The sequence below is a fragment of the Sorghum bicolor genome, chromosome 6 (assembly GCF_000003195.3).
Source record: "Sorghum bicolor cultivar BTx623 chromosome 6, Sorghum_bicolor_NCBIv3, whole genome shotgun sequence".
Taxonomy (NCBI): domain Eukaryota; kingdom Viridiplantae; phylum Streptophyta; class Magnoliopsida; order Poales; family Poaceae; genus Sorghum; species Sorghum bicolor.
Window position 1 is genome coordinate 5,596,318 of NC_012875.2, and position 23,551 is coordinate 5,619,868.

Genomic DNA, 23,551 nt, shown 5'->3' on the forward strand with positions numbered 1-23,551 from the left:
TAATTGCATGTATTTCACTTTGAATTATCATCCGAATCATAAATCTTTCTATTTTTAAGAAATAATAAACACCATTTAATCTATGACTTGAAAAATAAATTATATAACACTTTTCTAGAGTCATGTTAATTGTGAAATTTATAGTACTTCATGATTGCTTAAGTTATCGTGGAAATAGAGATAGCCAAAAAATGAGTACTCAATTCTTGATAATTTGTCTTTGGAGATTTTCTTTCAAAAAAATAAAAAACAATTAGGGTTCACCTCTCCTTGTATTGGAATCAAATAATAATCGTATCATTCTATTATTATGACTTTGGTTGAGAGATTTATCATATTCCTAGTAGCATAAAAATGAAATAAAAACATAATACACTCTATTGAAGCACTATTATGAAGGAGGCATGGGCTATTCATAAAGAAATTGAAGGAAATAAAAAGGGACAAGTGTCCGAAACCTCAAAAAGATAGATCACGAGGAAATAAAAAGGGACAAGTGTCCAAAACCTCGATTTTAAAAAAAGAAGAAAGGGAGAGAGAGAGAGAGAGAGAGAGAGAGAGAGAGAGCTCATGGTCCCTCCAACATAATATGCCAAAGAGTGGATGATTTGTCTGATCCAGGAATATGATATTTCCCTTCCTGGTTATGAACATCAAATTAATATCACAACCATTGAACCCACTACAATTAAGAGATGGTCAAAGCTATGTTTTATTTGCAAACTCCACTTACTCTCCAGTAATCATGTGCAGATGAAGAGAAGGTCGCCTTCAAGAAAAAACAAGATCATCAAATATGATGGAACAACTACATTGTATCACCTACAGTTCAGTCACAAATTGTGGATGATGAATTGATCAAGGTAAGAGAACCAACTCAAAAAATGCTATCTTTCCCAATTCAATGTTCTCTAAATCTCATGTTTATCCTTTCATGCTTCCTTTCTCTACACTAGTATGCTTTGATTTGGGTAACTGTCAGACGTCATTTGATAAACTACATGATATTGCAGCTGCACTGTTGAGTGTCTTACTCAACCTTTGTTCTTCCTTGTTCTTCTTGGACTTGTGAAGTGAATCCTCTGAGTTCCCTTAGTTTGTGCTCTGCGGTTACCATTCCGCTACAGCGTTTTATGTGGATTAGCTCCGGATTATGGTTTTGTGGTTGTTCAGAGATCGAGTCAAAGTCTTTACGGTTTGGGTGCCTCTCTCCCCATTGCTTGGTCGCATCCAACCTTTGTTAGGTATAAAACTAGTTACCCGCTGTTCGCAGCAAGTTATCTTTGTTCTTTCGATCTACTAGCGTGAAGATCGGGCCACCCTCATGCCGATTCATATCGGTACATATCAATATAGTACTCGACTAGAGTAGTAATCGATAATGTAGACATAGTGTCTAGACTATAGGTTACTTGAGTTTGCACCCAACCCCACGGATAATTATGCTAGCTCCAGAGATGACAGCTTCGACTAGATCTTTGTAGTTCACCATGTTTGGCTTGATGTTTTCGTAGAGCTTTTGGTAGCCTTCTCCTGACCTTGTTTTCTCACCCCCCTCGAGGGTCGAAAAGCTACTGCTGCTCCATAGTTCTAGGTGTGATGCTTAGTTAATCACTTTGGTCTGCTCTAGAATAGAACCACAATAATAGAGAAGTATATAGGAACCTTAAACTGACATATTGACCTCCCACCTTAGCTTGCCTGTGTCTTTTTATGGAGTTCTCCTGTGTGTGTCATTATACAAAAACTCCAATCTTTATCATTTACCCCCACATTAGCGTATATTGGTTAGTAGATATATGATGGTTATTCATCAACTTCTTTAACCATTACTTCCTTGTGAATAAATATGATACCTTGAAATACTCTTGGGTGAAAGCTACAATGGTTGTATGCTTGCAGATTTCTCTGTCTACGTTAATAAATACCAACAAGCTTTCTGGCGCCATTGCCGTGAAAGCAATTGGCATAAAGCTTTTGATATTTACCTTATTATCTATTAAACTAGTTTACCACTAGCTTTTGTGGGATTATCCTTGTCCTATTAAATGTGGAATAAATAGGACAACACCAGTCATTCGACATTCGGGCACATTTCCACAAGAAAAAAAGAATCATCTTGAGCCTAGGGCACCCGATCATTCATGAACAATCAATACATTCAACCTGCTAGAAAGGTATATACATACTAATCATGTGTAGATCAAGAGAAGGTCGCCTTCAAGAAGAAACAAGACCATCATATATGATGGAACAACTACATTGTATCACCTACAATTCAGGCACAAATTGTGGGTGATGAACTGATCAAGGTAAGAGAACCAACTCAAAAAATGCTATCTTTCCCAATTCAATGTTCTCTAAATCTCATGTTTATCATTTCATGCTTCCTTTCTCTACACTAGTATGCTTTGATTTGGGTATTGGTCATACGTCTTTTAAATTAAGCATGGTGTTTAGTTTGAAGTTCAGATGCAACGATCATACTTCCATAGGATATTCAAATTAAATATGGTGTTTAGGTTAATTGTTTAGGTTAATTAGCCTACCTTAATTAAGTAGGACATCAAGTCTAGTTTGATTTTTGAACTAAAACTACTATGTTTAGACTTTGGTTGCATGCATGGACTGACCCCTGTAGGTATTATCAAATTCATGTGGGTAAGTTTTTGAGATGAATTCATAACAGAGATAAATGAAAACTCATTTGGGTGAACTTTGAATAAACAAAGGTATTGAATCTGAAAAGGGGGCTCTCTTTTCTAACTTAACATGAAGACCAACCTTTTCATGAGCATAGAGGAAAACCTTTAGTTCAGAACATCAATCACTGTTGTTTTAACACGTGTAAAATCCCTCAGGTATGTATGGTCCACTAACCTAATGCAGGGATGAAAACCATGATCGACAGAAAGACAAAAACACGCTCCCGCCAAGCCAAAACCACATGAGGATTTGTAACAAACACAGTGTGCAATCGAATTGTTTTTTTACTTAAATAATCATTTTTTTATTAAATGATCCGACGCATATATAATGTACTTAATATTTCACATTTGTAACAATCAGTTGCATGTTGTAGCGGTGAGGCACCACTCTTGTAAATCAGAGGCAGTGTGTTAGACCTACCTTTTGAACATAGTTTTCCTCTTTTTCTTCCATTTTGTGGCCACTCAGTGGCAATTGCGCGGGAAAGGAGGCGGGATGGAGTGACGCTGCAAGTCTGGGCCTACAAAACGCGTTCTAATTCTGCGACCCAATTCGTTGCGAGACTGGAAAATAAATTAGGTGGGTGTCGGCGGACTGCTTCCCACCACCCGGTCAGCTGGTCGGTGGGTAGACGCCCCCCTGAATATGTTTCTTGTGGGCTCCTAATGTATTTATGGGCTTTTGGGTAGTCGCAGGGAATACACAATGTACGTGTATAGTAGGGCAAAATACTCTATATATTTATTTTTTCCACCAAAATGTTAGGTATTCTATGGGATACCAGGGAGTACCACTGGCGCCACCCCTGATCATGATGTAGGTGAACTCGTGCACGAGCTTGATGCTCTATGCTAGGAGGGCCTCTAACCTTATGTCGAAGGACCTCTTCAGGCACCACAATGGGTCGATAACCGATGTGTGATGATTATGTTGGCGGCTTCAAATGCCTAGAAGAAGCGGTTCTCGGGAGATCATGGAGGAGCGGGGCAAGGGTGAACAGAATCAACAACTTATCATACATGCATGATCTTACAAAATTCATAGATAATTCATTTTAACTCCAAAATTGCTGGATGTAGGGTGCGAGCCTGAACCAGGATAAACCTCTAGTGCCTTGACTGTTAGGCCACAGAAACCAATATATTGACATTCTAATTAATCATCGTGGTAACGAGCCTGCAACATATTTCTTCAAAAAAAATTTCTGAACATGGAAATATACCACTAACAGAATATTCCCCTCATATTCTCAAGAAATATATCTATTTTAGTGGTTCTTTCATATATGGACGGGATCCAAGAACAAATCTCTAATTTGCTTCTTTTTTAGATCATTTGGTGTACCAAAACCATCTCCACCTTGATAAACACATTGTGAGATGCGAGCCAAGTTAACACAAGCTTTGTAAAAGGGTCTTTTAGAATATTGACGACTATCGAATGCCTCCTCATTGATTACTTTCCATGACTTCAAGATAAGATCTTGCATGGCCTTACGAGAATCATCCTCATTACCAACATTCTCGGCCATGTGTATAGCTATGAAAGATGGAGCATCTCCTCTCTGCAACTCATCCTATTATTCCATATATAGCATATTTGAGAAAATAAATTTCAAAAGTTTAAGTAACAAGGAGGGGGGGAAAACTAAGGTGCTTACCATGTGTGTTGCAGAATCATTGCAGAGACGCAAAATTAAAGAAACATGTTGAACTAATCTGTGTGTCGTTTGCATTTGGGATATTGTGTTCATGTTGAAAACTGAATCGAGCATTGAGAAGGCATGTAACAGCAACAATGGTGCAGAGGATGACACCCATCCATTCTCCAGATACTTTTGAATGCTTGGTCTAAAGTTTTCCATGGTGCCATTTTGCCTCCACCAAGAATGCCATGCAGATGTCATGCCACTGTTAAATGAGAATAACTTATCAGTCAAATGATAGAACAATACATTAGTAAATCACAAATAAGGGTGGCTTAATTTGAGGGTAGTTCACCGATTTTTGTAGATGATAATGCATACTACATCCGTGTTCCTTCAGATTATGTTCAGCAACTTCATTTGAGGTGTGATATATAACTGAATAAAGTGCTTTCATGTACTCTGGGAGTGTCTCATTTGGTATTGCATGCCACCTGAAAACATTTGAATGCAAAATTAAAATGTCACCTTCTATGAGAGGAGATAAGACTTGGCACGTGACGGCAATCTAATGGTATTTATAGAACTTTATTAAGTATTTTTTTGTTTGCAAATGTTTACAGTTCTTGTGGGCAATGCAAGTTCCAAGTTGTTAATTGAATACATGCTTCTTCTATTGCAATTCTGCTCACCTTGCAATTGCATTTGTGAAGAGTACAAGTTCATCCATGGTTCCATACACATCATAAACATCATCCAAGTGAACAATTAGATTGGAAACTTTAGCAAGCATTTGACGACATGGTCCAAGCTTCAGATCCCAAACAATTCCATTTGCATAATGGAAGCACTCCATCAGACGATCCCTTGCAAATGGCAGCTTTTCACCAAGCCCAGTCACTATAGGAAACGCGAGCTTTGCCTAGGACCTGGCTTTGCTGAGAGCCAGGTCATGCTCTCGGCAAAGAGCCTTTGCCGACGGTCAGGCTCTCGGCAAAGAGGGGCTCTAGGCAAAGGTTAGCTTTGCCGAGAGCTACGCTCTAGGCAAAGGCAAGCTCTCGGCAAAAAGGTACCGCGCCGTGAACGGCTGCCGTAGTCGTCACCTTTACCGAGAGCCACGTCGTTAGGCTCCCGGCAAAGAGGTGGCGTTTGTCGAGGGCAACTGCAGGCACTCGGTAAAGGCCTCGTCGTCTGAAGCTAGGCCCAGGCCAGCAACCTTTGCCGAGCATTGGCAGTTCCGGCTCTCGATAAAGACCCCCTTTGCTGAGGGCTATTACTTGCCCTCGACAAAGAGTTAAGGTTTTTTTTGAATTTTAGGCCTAGATTATTTCTATAGACCTTGCATACTATATACAAGCACATATTCAAAGTTGGGAGCATTTTATAACATTTTGCTATATTTCATCAATTAATTTATTTTCTTTGTATTTTTTTGAAAAAGTAAATTTAAACTGCAGGTGCATGAAATAATAAAATATAGCCATTCGGAAAATGATACTCATGTTTGAGAGTGCATTTTGAGGCTATATCCATAAACTCACTCAAAAGTTTGAATGTCTTTTATACAAAACATAACCATCCATGTGTCGTTGATGTGATTTTTAATTATATAAACTCCAAATGAACTTCAAAAATAACAAAACTTGGGGACATGTCTTGTTATCGCATGTGGAGGCTGTTGTAAAAAATTCATAAGGTTTCGAGCAAGTTGCGACTCCGGATGTCTCAAATTCAAACATCTCCGCATGTGATCATATTTGATCACATGTGGAGATGTCTGGGTTTTAGACATCTGGTGTCGCAACTTGCTCGAAACCTTATGAATTTTTTACCACAGCTTCCACATACGATAACACGACACGTCGCTAAGTTTTGTGATTTTTGGACTTCATTTGGAATTTATATAATTAAAAAACATTTTTCCCTCACATTCCTCGACATGCTACATCAGCGAGAGGGTTGAGATTTCATGTGTGGTTGTGGATACAACCTCAAATATCTTGACTATCATTTTTCAAATCACTGAGTTTCAATATTCTATGTACCTGCAGTTCAAATTTGAATTACGTGAAAAAATTTAAAGAAACAAGATTAATTAGGTAAATATAGCAAAAAAAGTCAAATTGATGCCAAATTTTGAAATGTATTTAGAAATTGGGTTACAAGGACAAAAAAACTCAGATCTAAAATGATCCATGGCGGGGTACCCCTAACCCGCCGTGATCCGTGGCGGGGTACACGTCAGCAGCTCCACCACCATGCACGTCACGTGGACGCTACACCCCGCCGCCATGTATGGCGGGGTACAGTGTATTTGCCCCGCCATACATGGTGACGGGCCAAACGGGTTATTCTTAAAAATATTTTCGAAACCGGGTCAAATTTGAAATATGTTTCGAATTTAGGCTAAAAATAAAAAAAAATTCACCCTGCACGCCGCCGCCCGCGTGCCGCCGCCGCTGCACCCCGTGCCCCACCACCGCCGACCAAATCCACCGTGCGCCGCCGGCCCACACCGCCCCCGCCCCCGCCCCTAGCCCGCCCTTCCTCGGCCCCATGCGCCACCGCCGCCTTGCCGCATCCTGCACGGACGCCGCAGGAGCCCAGGAGGAGGAGGGATCGGAAGAGCAGAGGAGCCCCGGCCCCGTGCGCCACCGCCGCCTCGCCGCATCCCGCACTGCGGTCGCGGCCGCCGGTGATCCCCGATCGGCGACACTCAGGTACACCACCCGCCGGACCCGCCGCTCTTCCAACCCCACCGCTTCCAGGTACTGCTGCTTCGTGGTGCTGCCTCCAGCTGTTTCCTTCCCAAATCACTCTCCGATTCCCGTGCTTCGTCTGTCCTTTGCTTGCTCGGTTGGCAAGAAGCCACTTTCTTGATTGCACCCGCAAGAATCTTCGGTACTATAACTTGGATTGCGATGTGCGGTTGCGAGTTTTGTCCTCAAACAATCTCCGGGATGGTACGGTGATGGGCTGTGCTCTGCACGATTCATGCTTTCCAGCTTTTGGTGTGGTGATTTCCCGTTGTGTTGCACGCCTATGTTGCTGTCTTCAGAGTTCAGAGTCAGCACGCAAAGCAGCAGTAGTCTGCAGATTAAGGGGGAATCTGTTTGTTGCCTTTTGGTTTTCGTCATTTCAGTTAAGGTTGGCTCGGCTCAATCATCAAGGGAATAAATTTGGGACTTCCGGTTTGATTTCGTACCAAATGTAGCTCTGATAACTCATTAACAAAAGTGCCCGAGCATCTGTTTTGCTTGCTTTTTTCGTGCACCGATTGCATATTCCTTCATTCTGATCGATTGTTCTCTACTTTGGCTTTTTGCATATTCTCTTTGGTGTCTCAGAACCCAGAAGAGTAAGCAAGCTGTGATGCTGAATATACCGTTCGCCTGTCTTTTTATTTGCTGGATGTTCTTTGCCTGAATTTGTCGTGATTCTTATTACCGGCGGAGTAATTAATTTGGGATGATGTAAACAAATGAGATGCCGAGACGCAAAGCTGTGCAGCGCCGGCGGAGTTGACTGGAGCTGGGCTGCGATAGAGCTGCGCTGCGGAAAGCCTTCGCCTTGCACCAGCGCGATGGTCACTAGGCAGTAGCTATAGTTGGGATGCAAATGTACTAAAATTGATCAGCAGCGGTACAATGTGTTTCATTGCATATTCTGAATACTAGTGATTTGCTCATGTGTTGATTAGCCACTGAATATGAAATTGACTTGTTTGAATCAGCCATGCTTCGTTCATTGCATATTCTTTTGGTATTAGAATATGGTCTGACCAGCCACTGCATTAATATATTACTAAGTCTAAGTGGATTCCAGCTTAAGTTTCTTTGCACTAAAATTGACACTAGTTTTAACCATCTAATGACAGTAATGATGCCAATTGTGCCATTTTATCTAATGACAGTAATAATGCTAGTTCTTTGCACTGTTCTATGTAGTGTAACCCAACAAATCTGGGTTGTCTACAGCCACTAGGATAGAAGTCGACTAGGTCTAATAGAGAGATGTTTGAGCTTTCTTACCCAATTTATAGTTGTTTCCTAATTTTAGCTTTGCTATATGTATATATATGTATGTATGTATTTCAAACATCTCATGTGAAAGAAACCTCCTGCAAGCATGCCCTATCTACCTGCCCCCTGGACCAACAGAACACCTTGATATTTGTCATTGACGGTCTTCTTGCCCAAATTGTGGATGTGTGGCATTCGTGCCATATATGTGAAATGTGGATGTGTGGCCTTCGTGTCATATATGTGCTGTTGGCCATCGAGCCGGCTTTTTTTTGCAAGTTTTGGAAACCTCCCCGTGCAGGGGAGGTTTTGCCAAAATTTTGTACTTATACTGTTGTTTTTCTTGTTTTGCAGAGCAGGACCTGTCGGAGGGGACCTGGAGCACCTCGACACAACGTCGCCTCGCCACTGCACCGTCTCGCCACTGCGCCGGTATTCACCGCCACCTTAGGTATAATTAACCTCCATCCTTTATCGTTGACATACTTAGGTCGCGTAACCCAGTTAGGCGTTTCCCGTCCGAAAGAGATACGGCCGTTGGTATACGTGTCTGTGCATATTCGTCGGCCGTATCTGTTTCGGATTGTCCATGTTTGTTGGACAGCTCGTGGATGCGTAGATGACTAGCTTCCATGTTTTGCTCCCGTCTGAGTCAGAGTTTCGGCAGCAACTCCCCGCTGTTCTCTGGATACACTCTCCTTGCTAGGACGTGTATCGGGAGAACAGCGGGGAGGTGCTGCTGAAATTCTGACTCGGGCAGGAGCATAACATGGAAGCTTACCCGTCATCCACGGGTGGGATTAGGACATATCCTTCACCTATTAGATGGTAGAAACGCCAGGTAGATGCAATTGTTGGTTTTATTACTCGCTAACACATGTATATGACAGAGGATGGCTAACCATGACTGGATGTACACGGGCTTTGCAAGTAAGAGTGATGAATGGATTAGGGGGGGTGGAACATTTCATCAATGAAGCATTTGACCCGGCTGTTGCTAAAGGGTCGAAACAGATGCCGTGTCCCTACAACGACTGTAAGAACTCAAAAAGGAAACTGCCCAGAGAGATGTGGAAAGATATTCACAAGAATGAATTCATGCCAAACTATACCCGCTGGACCTTGCATGGTGAGCGTGATCGTATGGCAGTGGAGGATGTGAGAGCACGCCTCGAGGATTTTGATGAAGATGCCGGGGTGGCCGACATGATGGTAGACATCAACAAGACATGTGACAATGAAGGATCGGTGGAGGAGGATCCAGAGGAAACCGCAAAGGCATTCTACTTGATGATGGATTCAGCACAAAAGCCCCTTCACGAGAATACAATAATGTCACAACTCGATGGCATTGGACGCCTTTTAGCGTTGAAGTCACAGTTGAGCCTGAGCCAAGATGGCTTCGATCTCTTGTTGAAAGTTTTGGGCACAATGCTTCTGTAGGGTCACACACTACCGAAGAACACTTATGAGTCACAGAAACTCCTTGGTGCACTTAAGATGCCGTTGAGTCGATCCATTCTTGTCCTAAATGGTGCGTTCTATTTAGGGGAGACGACCTTAAGGAAGCAACACACCGTCCAAAGTGCAAAGCCTCTAGGTATGTGGAGGTAGAGGGCAATGATGGCAACAAGAAACAGTCTAAGATCCCCAAGAAGGTCCTACGGTATCTTCCTGTCCTACCGAGGCTCCAACGGATGTACATAACAGAGGAGTCCGCGAAACAGATGACATGGCACAAGAAAGGCAAGAGATATAGTGACAAGACGGTACATCCATCGGATGGTGAAGCATGGAAGTAATTCGATGAGCAGCATCCTAGCAAAGTGTCGGACGCTCGGAATGTACGCGTAGCCTTTGCAACAGATGGGTTCAACCCGTATGGAATGATGGCGGCCCCGTACACATGTTGGCCTGTGTTCGTGATCCCCCTCAATCTCCCCCTCAGCGTCATGTTCGATCCCAAGAACGTGTTATTGTCGCTGATAATACCTGGACACCCGGGTAGCAATATGGGTGTTTTCATGCAGCCACTGTGGGATGAATTGGAACATGCTTGGGAAAAGGGGTACGAAGGTATGACCGAGTGAAAGATCCTTGTTTGGTTTTTGTAATTGAGTGACAACTTAGGTGGACTAATGATGTTTATGTGAGATACACAGGAGATTAGTCCATAGGTGAATATGTGATGATGGAAGAGCTCATTGTATATGAGACATGACATGGGGTCATGTGACTAAGGTGGAGAAGATCAAGATGAGGCTTGGCTCGATGGACCGGTTGCAAGAGTGAAGGGAAAGTCGAAGGCTTTGAAGCGAGGGACCGCATGTGACGCTGAAGCTTGAGCAACGCTTAGCGCCGATGGACCGACACAACATTGAAGAGCAAGTGAGGTCAAGATCGATGAACCAATATGGTCACGTGATGATATGAAGTGGATCATATCATTTGTAATTGATTGGTGCATGTGTTGCATCAACATCGAAGGAAATGGGATGGAATGTGCAAGGCAAAGGTATAACCTATAGGGCATTTCATTTCACCGGTCTAAGTTGAGTAGAGAAGTGTTTGACCGGATTTAGGATAGATAACCGTTATACATGGGGTGGTTCGGTTCGACCCACAGTTTCATCGACCCGACCTCAAAAAATGACCCAAATGGACCCCATTTCTCATCCATAGCGTCAGATAGAGTCAATGGCTCGGAAGCATTCGAACCCTTGGGTCGAGTGGTTCGACCCACTCTGCACAGTTCCGTACGTGCAACGCCGGCATCCTTTGAACTTACACAAGAGAAGAACGAGAGAATAGACAGCACGACAAGAAGAGAAAAACAAGTGCACAGGGGGGTCGAACTGCTTCTTGCCAGAGCCAGGGCCTAGGGGACCACCAGCCGCGCTTGGCGTTGGGAACTGGCGCAAGTGCCATGCCATGGAGATTTGTTGTGGCAATTCGAGGCCATGCCACGGCTGTAGTGCCTGCCATGGCCGCTGGTGGAGTGCCTGCCATGGCCGGTGCCGCTCGCCTTGTTTAGATTTTTTTTTTTGATTTTTGACACTATAACATTTTCGTTTTTATTTAATAAATATTGTCAAACTAGGCTTAAAAGATTCAGGTAAATTGTGTAATTAGTTTTTGTTTTTATCTATATTTAATGCTCCATGTGCTGCAGGATTCGATGTGACGGGAAATCTTAAATTTTTTTTGTTTTTTTGGGGTGAACTAAGGTCTTGTTTAGTTTCTAAAAGTTTTGCAGATTTTCCGTGACATCGAATCTTTAAACGCATGCATAGAGTACTAAATATAAACAAAAATAAAAACTAATTGCACAGTTTGGTCGGAATTGACGAGACGAATCTTTTGAGCCTAGTTAGTCTATGATTGGATAATATTTATCAAATACAAACGAAAATGCTACAACGTCCTTTTTCCAAAAATTTTTGGAAGCCTGCTACTACCTAAGCTTTGTTTACTTCCAAAAAATTTTGCAAATAGGAATAGTACCATTTTTATTTGTATTTGATAAATATTGTCCAATCATAAACTAACTAGGCTTAAAAAATTCGTCTCGCAAATTACAGGTAAACTGTATAATTAGTTATTTATTTTATCTATATTAATTGAATTGTTTGTCTCCTCATCCGCTCTGCTCGCGATAGGAGCCCCGCCGCCCTTCTAGCGCCCCGGCCGGCAGCTCGCGCGGCCGCGGCTCGACGCGCCGCGCCACCCCCGCCGCCCGTGCCATCGCCCACGCCGGCAGTCCGCCCGTCTTCCCCGAGCGTACCTGGGCCGCGTCCTCCAAGTGTTGCCGCCGGCGAGCCAGATCCGGTGCTTTCTGACTCGGCTGAGTAGTCGGTGAGGCTGGCGCCGCCGCCGCCACGACGTGCGTCGTCGCCGTGAAGGCTTCGGCGTAGAGCTGCATATGCGAGGTGGACTGTTTCAACACGGTCCTTCAGCCTCCGGGCGACCCGGAACTGGGAGTCGAAGAAGGAGACTGACGCTAGCACCTACCTCCCGTAAGGTGATTCCGTCGAACTTGGTGGTGGAAGAAGATGGTCCAGATGCTGATCTGCTGGTCAAGCGTGGCCGCGAAGAACTATCTCAGTGCGTGGAGATGGTTACGGTGGTGACCCAGCGGCCAAAGCCAATTCATGCAGCGCAACCAATCCACTCAAAGTTTTGGGCCACTTCTGATGCAATGGATGATTCCGAGGACGAGGATCCTTCTACACCCGAGTTCGTGCAGCTGGCGCTTGAAGCAGGGTACTCCATTGATGAGCTCGTCGCAGCGGAAGATGCTCTGAACGCAGGTAACACTTCCGATAAACTCAAGTCTGCACACTCGATCGTTTCTAATTTAGTGAACCGGAAGATTACTGGTGGAGTTCCTTGGCAAGGGCCGCTACCGCTGCCCCGCATTTCACCTCCCAGAACGCTGGGAGACTTTTTTGCCAAGGCTTCTTATCGGCGATCGTCGGTTTCACATTAGCCGGCGGCAAGTCCCGAGCTGGGCAGCGTTGTTAGAGATTCAATGTCGATTTTTTCAAAAAACTTTGAAAAACAACAAGGGCGAGATTTCAGGAATCAGGATCCGTTTCCTCCATTAGGTCCAGCCCCACTTACGGTGAACATCAGCGTGTGCAACGGAGAATTTTTTTCGGCGATAGATTCAGTTCCAAATAAATCTCGCGAACTTGACAAATTTAACCGGTATCAATTTGGGCCTGGCAAATTCTATAGGCCCACAAAGGGTTTGTGTTCTCTTTTTCTTCGTACTGCATCACGTCGCAGCCGTAAACCAAGTCTGTCGCCGCCGACTGCTCCCTCCCCACGTCGGCGTTCCTTTGCCGAAGTAGTGAAAGGAAAAGGGATGGCGGCGCAAGGGGGCACTAATGGTGGCGGGTTCGGTCGGCAAGGAGGCGGAAGGGGAGGCCCGGGGTTTTATCCTGGTTTCCATCCGGGGTTTGATCCAGGTTTTGCAGGGAGAGGCGGCCGTGGCTATGGGTCTTTTCCCCATAATCGTGGCCGTGGAAGCAACTTCGGTGGAGGTCGTAGCGGCTATGGTGGCTATGGTGGTTATGGCAGCCAGAACAACTATGGGTACCAAGGTTTTCACGGTGCTAATCGTGGCCGTCGTCCATACTATGGCGGCTATGGTGGCAAGCGTGGCCGAGGTGCAGGATATGGAGGTCAACAATTCCAACAGCAGGCGACCCCAAACCCAACTCCGATGGGGGGAGGGAACTACGACACCAGAGCCCACATCGCTGACCAGATGGGGCATAACTTGGGTGCCCAGCAACAGCACTCCACGGTGCCTGCAACGGGTACCAAGTCTGCCACAGGAGGTGTCCCCATCGCTGTTACAGCCGATAACCATCTTGGCTCAGCAGTGCTCGGCGATCCCCAGCCCGGCCACCCCTCGGCTGGCCTGGAGCTTCACCAGGCCCCTCCTGCTGGGCTACACAAGCAGGGGAGCAAGCTAGAACTTTCACCGCATTGTCCGGTTGAAAACAAGACAACAGCTGAGGTACCAAAAGACACTGTCCCACATAATCCTGACAATGAGCCAATGAATGTTGATTTACCAGAGTCATCCAAGGGTATTAAAAAGAGCAAGGGCAAGCCTTTCTGTTTCAGGTGTCTCACTAAAGGGCACACAAGTCATGAGTGCACAGCAGTTCTTTCTTGTCATTTTTGCTGCGGAGAGCATGTCGCGAAAACTTGTTCTTATGCAAAAAAGACTAATTTATCTGCTCTTCCTTATGGCTATGCTGTGGAGGGGCTTGGATTTTATTATATCCCTATTTTTTCTGAGTTTCAAAAAGATAAAGTGGAAGAGAAATCCACAGTGGTACGTGTATTGGAAGGTTCCATTACTGCTGGAATGTTAGCAGTGGAACTGGAAAAACTACTACCAGAGAAGTTCAAATGGGAGATTGAGGAGAAAGGAAAAGATGCCTTCACCACTAATTTCCCCTCCACTGTTTGGCTTGACACTGTGGTCAATTGGGGCCCTATGGTGACAAAGTCTTTCGAAGGAAAAAATCAATTTGAGAAAAGCTCAGAAGAGGATGTTTACAAGTACGAGATTGAGAAAGTTTGGGTACAGTTTCGGGGACTTCCTAGTGAATTTAGGGAATTTCCCATTATTTGGGCAATTGCCTCAATTCTAGGTGTACCCAAATCTGTAGACATTAAGTTTACAAAAAAATTTGGGAGATCAAGAATGAGAGTAGCAGTGATAGATTCTGCTCTAATTCCAGCTTTTGTAGATGTTTTCATTGGGGAATTTATCTACCAGTTGCATTTTGGGGTGGAGCAGGAGGCGCCTGAGGGTGAGCCAATCTTGCTTGATCTTGATTCTAAATTGGAAGATGAAGAGCCTAATGAGGATGATGATCCTAATGATGATGACCCTAAAGAGGAGGGAAATGGTGACAAACTGATGGACATAGATAAAAAAAAGCGGATCAGGCACCACATCCTACAAAGAAGGCTGGTATTGGTGGAACAAGTCAGCAGGATAGCCCCTCTGTTGAAGCTGCAAAAAATAACAGTAAGCCTGGAGAACCAAATCCAGTGATATTGATGACCGCCGAGCCAATTGGTGATTGGAATGCCAAGCTTTTGAACCCAAATAATGACTCTGCCAAGCTTAATAAGCTGAAAGGCCAGAAAGGTGGGACAGTGTCTCCTGTGAGATCAAGTAAGAGGACGGCCGCAACTTCAGATCAAGACTCGGTAGAGAAGGCAACAAAGTTGAAAGCGCGCCACAACCTGGAGATCGCTAATGATAAAGGTAAAAATCCCCTTACACTTTCTTTTATTTTCCGGGATGACACTAGTCTTTTACTTTCAGTCAATTCTATAGGGGTTCGGTTAGGGGATGATTCTGCTCAGATTCATAATTCATTAGAAAATTTAAGAAATTTAGAATTACAACGTATAGCTGAATTTAAAACAATTGATACTTCGAATAAAGAGATTTTGGACGATGCTTCAGCTTGTTCTTTCGAAGATTCTCTGGATTTGGATGCACTTAATTTAATTTGCTCGGAGATAGCAGAGGGTTTAGGTGATGGAGGTTGTGACCCTAAGGGTCTTCAAACCCCCTTATCATCTGTAAAAGGCTCTAGGAAGAAGAATCGCAAATCACAAAGTCGGTCGCAATGAAGGGTATTTTTTGGAATTGTAATGGATTTGCGGACTGTAAAAAGTATAGATTTTTGAATGAGTTAACAAAAGAGAAGAACCTAGATTTCATTGCCTTGTCGGAAACTGGTAGAGCAAATTTTCCACAATCCACTTTAAATAATATCTGTGCTGGCAGAGATTATTTATGGCATTGTATGGCTCCGCGGGGACGGTCTGGGGGTATGTTACTAGGTATTAATCTTCTTAACTTTGATATAGGGGAGATTGAGGAAGGAGATTTTTTTGTTCGCTTTAAGATCAGGCGGAGAGAGAGGATGACTTTAAGTTTAATTTGATTTCAGTTTATGGCCCGGCGCAAGTAGAACATAAATCTCTGTTCTTATCTGAAATAGTCAATGTATGTTCTAAGGAAGCTTTACCTATAATTATAGGGGGCGACTTTAATATCATACGGCGACCACAAGAGAAAAATAATGCTAATTTTAATAATAGGTGGCCCTTTTTATTCAATGTGGTGATTGACTCTTTAAACTTGAGAGAGATTGAGATGTCCGGGCGTAATTTCACTTGGGCAAATAATTTACCAATTCAGACTTTTGAGAGATTAGATAGAGTTCTAGTTTGTACAGATTTTGAATCTAAGTTTCCGCATACCACTGTTCAAGCACTGACTAGGGAAATTTCGGATCACACACCCCTGCTATTTTCTACAAATAATCCGTCCTGAAATTATCAGCCTCAATTCAAATTAGAATTGGGTTGGTTGCTGAGGGAAGGATTTTGTGAGATGGTTAAGGATGTGTGGCAAAGTACAATAGTCAGTGGCTCGCCTATAGAACGGTGGCAAGCCAAAATAAGCAGACTTCGTCAATATCTAAGAGGATGGGCAAGAAATGTCAGTGGCGTGTATAAAAAGGAAAAAGAAACAATTCTGAATAAACTAGATGTCCTCGATAAAAAAGCGGAAATAATGCTCCTTACTCAGCCGGAGGTGGATTTAAAACATGTACTCAACGAACCATTGTCTGAGCTGTTGAGGGAAGAGGAGATAAAGTGGTACCAAAGAGCAAAATTAAAACACCTTCTAGAAGGAGATGCAAACACAAAATATTATCATTTACTGGCTAATGGCAGGCATCGAAAAACTCGAATTTTTCAGTTGGAGGATGGGGTTAATTTAATAACTGGTGATGCACAACTAAAAGCGCATATTACTGGTTATTATAAGAATTTGTTTGGTCCACCAGAGATCACTCCGATCGAGCTGGATGAGACTCAAACCGGTGATATTCCACAAGTCTCCGAACTGGAAAATGAGTTTTTAACCCAACCTTTTTTGGAAGAAGTGCGGGTTGCGATTTTCCAGATGGAACATAATAAGGCGCCTGGCCCAGATGGCTTTCCTCCAGAGTTTTATCAGGTTTTCTGGTCTGTTATAAAGGATGATCTGATGGCTTTGTTCTCGGAATTCCATCAAGGTAATTTGCATTTGAATCGCCTTAATTTTGGAACTATAATTTTGTTGCCAAAAAAGAAGGATGCGAGAGTCATTCAGCAATACAGACCTATTTGTTTACTGAATGTATCTTTCAAAATCTTCACTAAAGTCGCAACCAACAGATTGACTTCTATAGCTCAGAAAATAATTAGACCTACTCAGACAGCCTTTCTGCCAGGAAGGAATATTATGGAGGGAGCGGTAATTTTGCATGAAACAATACACGAGCTACACTCAAAAAAGAAGAACGGCGTGATTTTCAAAATAGACTTTGAAAAAGCCTATGATAAGATTAAATGGAGTTTTTTACAACAAACTTTGAGAATGAAAGGTTTTTCACAAAAATGGTGTCAGTGGGTACAGAGGTTTATTGAAGGGGGCAATGTTAACATTAAGGTGAATCATCAATTAGGTTCTTACTTCCAGACCAAAAAAGGCCTTAGACAAGGTGATCCTATGTCGCCTATTCTATTTAATATAGTAGTCGACATGTTAGCCATTCTAATTGCCAGAGCGAAAGAGGAAGGTCAGGTCGAGGGGGTTATTCCTGATTTAATCGAGGATGGTTTGTCAATCCTTCAGTATGTGGATGACACAGTCATCTTTATGAGCCATGATATTGAGAAGGCAGTCAATATGAAACTGTTATTGGCAACCTTTGAGCAATTATCGGGCCTAAAGATAAACTTTCATAAAAGTGAAATCTTTTGCTTTGGTGAAGCAAAAGAATACGAGTTCTATTCGCAACTGTTTGGCTGTGTGGTCGGTAATTACCCGTTCCATTATCTGGGACTTCCTATGAACACTAGAAAGTTAAATAATAATGATTGGAAGATTATCGAAGATAGAATTGAGAAGAGACTGAGTGGCTGGAAAGGGAAAATGTTATCTGTAGGAGGGCGACTGGTTCTTATAAACTCGGTGCTGTCTAGTTTACCGATGTTTATGATGTCGTTTTTCGAAGTTCCACGTGGTGTGTTAGAAAAAATAGATTGCTTCAGATCTCGATTCTATTGGCAAAATGATCAGCATAAAAGAAAATATAGGTTGGCAAAGTGGGAGGTGTTATGTCAGCCAAAGAGTCAAGGTGGGGTTGGCATTCAAAATCTAGATACGCAAAATAAGTGTTTATTAAGTAAGTGGGTATTCAAATTCTTGAACGAGGACGGCATGTGGCAGGAATTATTAAGAAAAAAGTATATTAAAAATAAGACTTTAGGAAGTTATGTTAAAAAACCATTGGATTCGCATTTTTGGAAAAGCCTAATGAATGTCAAAGATTCTTTTTTGGAACTTGGCTCATTTAAGATTAAAGATGGATCTCAAACCAGGTTCTGGAGTGATACTTGGTTGGGAAATAAACCCCTTAAGGATAAATTTCCTTCATTGTTTAATATTGTACGGAGAAAGGATGATTCTGTTGCACAAGTGCTCGGTTCAACTTCATTTAATATTTCTTTTAGACGAAATCTAGTGGGTGCAAACCTATTGGCTTGGCACAGAATTGTAGCGTCTGTACAGGATCTTCACTTGGTAGACCAGAAGGATGTATTTGTCTGGGGGTTGAATGCGTCTGGGATCTTTACAGTCAAGTCTATGTATGCTGCGTTGATTAACAATGGGGTTCGGGTGTCACAAGATATCTGACAAACTAAGTTACCAATGAAAATTAAAATTTTTCTTTGGTATTTAAAAAAAGAAGTGGTTTTAACTAAGGAGGAGTGGTGACAGAGGTTGTTGTTTTTGTCACTTTCCAGAAACAATTAATCATCTTTTTTTTGATTGTGTTTATGCCAAATTCTTATGGCGCGCTGTTCATATAATTTTTGGATTGCCACCGCCAACAAATATAAATGACCTGTTTTTAAGATGGACAAAATTAGGCACTAAAAAGTATAATTCATTGTTATTAACGGCAGCCGCATCGCTCTGTTGGGCAATTTGGATAACCCGAAACGAAGTGGTTTTTGACAGATGCAGACCAAAATCTTTCTTGCAGGTACTCTTCAGGGGAACACACTGGCTTCGACAGTGGGCACACTTGCAGCGGCATGGCGATCAACGGGAGCAGTTAAATCTCGTGGGGCAGGTCCTAGAAACGTCGGCCTTGCAGTTTTTTAGTTCCAATGGGTGGTTATCGTCAAGTTATATTGGTCATGCTTAGTTTCAAACTTTACTTCGAATGTTTCCTTTTTCTTCTTGTGGGCTGCAATTCTGTCGCAGCTTTTACTTTTGCCCTTTGTGAAAGTTTTGTAATAATTGGTCTGATTCTATCTTTGGATAGATGAAGCCGGATGTTTCATCCATTATCTAAAAAAAAAGTGATCCATGTATATGTCGCAAGATTCAGTGTAACGAAGAATGTGAAAAATTTTGCAAAATTTTTTCGGAAGTAAACAAGGCCCTAGCCCTACCGCTTCAGTCTCCACTAGTCTCCTGTTGCGACCAACCAGCCACGAGGAGGAAGGCCTTATTTAGTTCACCCCGAAATTCAAAAAGTTTTCAAAATTCCCTGTCACATCGAATCGTGCGCCACATGCATGAAGCATTAAATATAGACGAAAATAAAAACTAATCACACAGTTTGACTGTAAATTACGAGACGAATTTTTTGACCTTAGTTAGTCTATGATTGGACAATATTTACTACAAACAAACGAAAATACTACAATAGCGAAATCCAAAAATTTTACACATCTAAACAAGACCGAAGTTGACGACGACGCCCAGCGAGTCTCCTTGGCCGCGCTATCTGTTAGTCTGTTACGAAGCCGAGGGATGCTACAACATGTGTGGCTGTACGCGCACTACTTGTCTTTGAGAAGGAAGCTTATCAATTGATGGGTCGATCCACAATATCTATCGGGGTAGCGAGGCAAGCAGACAACTTAAAATGGATTAACCGCGGCTCCAGTGCATATTAAATGGACCGCTAGATCGGTACCCGTTCGACCATGGTTGAACCATCCCCATCTTGAATAACCGTACTATAAAGAGGGGAAATTTTTAATTGCAATGATTACCTAGTGCCACTAAGTGTGAGTCTCATTTGCATATACCAAGCGCTTAGTGATGTGGTGAGATGCCAGAGAAAGTCATGAAAAATATCTATGAAAAGCTAACTTAAGTGTCCAATTTATTTTGGAATATTTTGGTGAAGTTACTACTTGAAGAGGTGCTCAAATTGATCATCCTGGCATTTCTCATTTCTGTATGAGAAATTCTCATATCTATTTCCTAGACAGAGACACCATCCTGGCATTTCTCATTTCTGTATGAGAAATTCTCATAGCTATTTTGTCTAGACAGAGACACCATGTCGGCAATTCTCTCTTGTGAACGAGAAATTCTTATATGGCTGGTTTGTGTGTGTTCCGCACCGTGCTGCGCATGGAACCAAACCCTCAAAAGCAATTCCTGTTTCTGTTCTCATACAACTCACATCCACTTCTCTCCAATGATCAGAAGCCACGCGTGGGTGCATTGTTGCCGTTGCTCCTGCCCGTTGGTGAGTGGCGAGTGGGTGGCTGCTCAGGCTAGTAAAACCAAGGGGACTCCCCTTCCTCTGGTGGTTTTGGTGGAGAGGATTGAACTTCTCTCCCCATTTTCTCACTTTTGGAGAGCAAGCAAGTTAGGGTTCTTTCTTTCTTTCTCTCTCCCATGGATTTGAGCTGAAATTTCTTAGAGAGATTGAGATCCCTTTGTGGGTGTGGATGAGAGGTTGAAGATCCACCATTTCCCCTTCCTCTCCCTCTCATGCTTGGTGCTATTTTTTGAGTGAGGGAGTGAGAGCCTAGTGTGTGCATTCGGGATTTTGCATTTGGTGGCACTAGGAAATCTTTGTGATTGGGGATATCTTGTTACTCTTGGTGATTGCCATCACCTAGACGGTTTGGTGGATTGTGACTCCGTTTGAAGCACGCGAGAAGATTGTGCGGTGCTCCGGAGGAAGATTTGTGAGGGGTACGGTGCTCACCCCGTGGGGATGGCGAAGAGCAACTCTAGTAGAGCGAGACGCGAAGAGTGACAAGTGGTCCGACCGAGTCAAGTGCTAGAGCTTGTGGTAAGCACTCCACGTGGGAGAGTGTGACTTATGGGTCACCACTAGCAAGAGGACCGGCGGCAACCTTGGAGCTTGTTGACACCGTTTTTCGGCACAAGTCAGGATGGCCGGGGAGAACTGATCAGCAGTCAGAAAACTGCTGTATCAAGCCGATAAGACGACTACCAATAGCCGATGATGTCGATGACAATATGACAGGTGGAGGATGTTGTTGGCCTGAGGGTTGGGACGGTAGTACTGATCATTGCCGATGCCGATGATCACCGATACCGATGAAGAAAGTTGTGGAAGTTGCTAAGGAGGCTACAGGGAGTATGCTGGTACCGATGAAGGAAGGCATGGAAGTTGTTAAGGAGGCAACAAGGATATGCCGATAAAGCAGAGCTGATGAAAGGTTTCATCGTAATTGAAGCAGGCACTAGAATAGATAGGTGGTTGTTTTCCATATTTGTTAAAATTTGCCTTATGCTAGAGTCCTGTTTTGTTTAGAATTAAAATCCTAGTCATATACGGTTGTAACTCTTTAGGTCAGGGTATAAATATAGACCTAGTAGCAATGTAAGAGACACAATCAATCAATATCATACACAAGTTTTACATACACTTTTTCATCTACTTTTCGACGACTTCGTCAACTCGTATATTTTCTTCTATTTACGAGTTCTTAGGGATTCAACGAGCAACACTCGGCGAATTCTCGAGTTCCACGTGAGTACCTTGTTGGCGTTTCTTAAAATACACTTTTCATACCGCCAACATGCATACAAACTCTATAAAATATCACCAAACATTAGAAATAGGGCTTTTTATGCTAACCAAATTCCACAGTTTTGGTGAACACATGTGTATGCAGGACACTAGGGTTTGAGCCGCCAAAATCAAAGAATTGAAGGCACATTTAATTCAAATATAGAAGTGCATCGAAATGCAATTGGAGTCAAACTCAGAAGGCTGAGGAGCATCGTCTGGGCTTTGGGCCTGGGCCAACGGAGCCAGTTAGGGGGCGGCCGCCCCCAAGGGTCGGCCGACCCCGGCCTGGCCCAGCTCCCCACCGCCTTTTGCAGAGGCGGTGCATGCGAAGCCCTAGCGCAGTTCCCGGTTGCATTTTGCAGTTTACCTCCTCCCAAACCGACCTTCCACACCTATATAAGGAGGGGGAGAGGGCCTCTCATTCATCATCATTCAATCCATTCAAGCTTCAAGTCCACAAGAATAAAGAGAGATACAAGAGTAGTAGTAGAGAGGCGGAGCTTCCACTCATATCCTTAGCCTCTAGTTAGGAATAGAATAGGAGAGTGAGTTAGAGTGTAGAGTAAGAGAAGTAGGAAGCACCCGGTCCGTTCCCCTAGTCGCACTGGGCGGAAGGGCCGAAGTGCTGCCCGCTTCCCGAGCTGTACCTCTACAACCTGGAATACCATATTGGGGTAAGCAAAGGTTGTATTCTTCTTTTGTTCTAAGAAGTTATTGAGTAATCGTTATCGTGTTCTTATAATCTTGTAGGTTCGTTGTCTATCTCTCGGTAGATACTCTAGTAGAGGGACTCTTGCGGGCTGGCGGGAGGACCTGCGCAACGCTAGAGTAGTAGCTAATAACATAGACGTGGTGTCTAGCTTAGAGGTTACCCTCGTTTGCCTCGTATCCCACGGTTGAGGGGTCGGCAGCAGGTGGTGACAGCCCTGTTTGTCCTTAGTTTCCCCCACGTTCGGATACAGTGTAGAGCTACACGCCGGTATTACCTGGCAGACCAGGTACGCTCCGGTGCCCGAAGTAAGATTAGAAAAGCATGTTGCCTTGCACAAAACTTCTACCATTAGGAGAACCTCACTACCTAAGTCATCCCTCTCACTTTACTCTAGGGTACACTTAGTTTAAGTCTCAAAACACCTTCGTTCTCTGTGAAATCTCGATACCTTGAATACCACTGGGTGAAGTGCTACAACGGTACTTCCGTGCGCTTGCGGATAATTGGCTACATCGCTAAGAAATACCAACAAGCATTTCTAGCGCCGTTGCCGGGGAACGGTTGTCGTTTTTGAGTCGAACCTAGTTGCCCGTGTATCATCTCCCATTTTTACCTAAAAAATATATATATAAAAATTATAAAAAAATACTATGGAGCCAAACACACTTTACCAACTCTCTGCTCCTAAGGGCGAGCTCGTAGAACCACCACAATCGTCAAAGCCAATCACAGCTTCAAGTTATGAGCTCCGTCCTAGCTTTATAGCCATGGTTCGGGAACAAACCTTCTCAGGCCTAGATTATGAAAATCCATATCATCATTTAAGGGAGTTTGAGCAACTCTGTGCATGCCTGACAATTTCGGGTATGTCGCAAGAAACCCTTAGGTGGAAATTGTTTCCCTTTTCTCTTGAAGAGAAGGCGAAACAATGGTACGCCCATAACGTAGGAAAGGTGAAAGGAGATTGGGAAGAATTGAGGAACAGATTTTGTCT

At 43.3% G+C, this 23,551-nt stretch overlaps 1 pseudogene; it reads right to left on the reverse strand.

Annotated features, from left to right (window-relative positions):
• LOC8083447 overlaps positions 3,989-23,551 on the reverse strand; it is a 36,469-nt pseudogene continuing 16,906 nt past the window's right edge.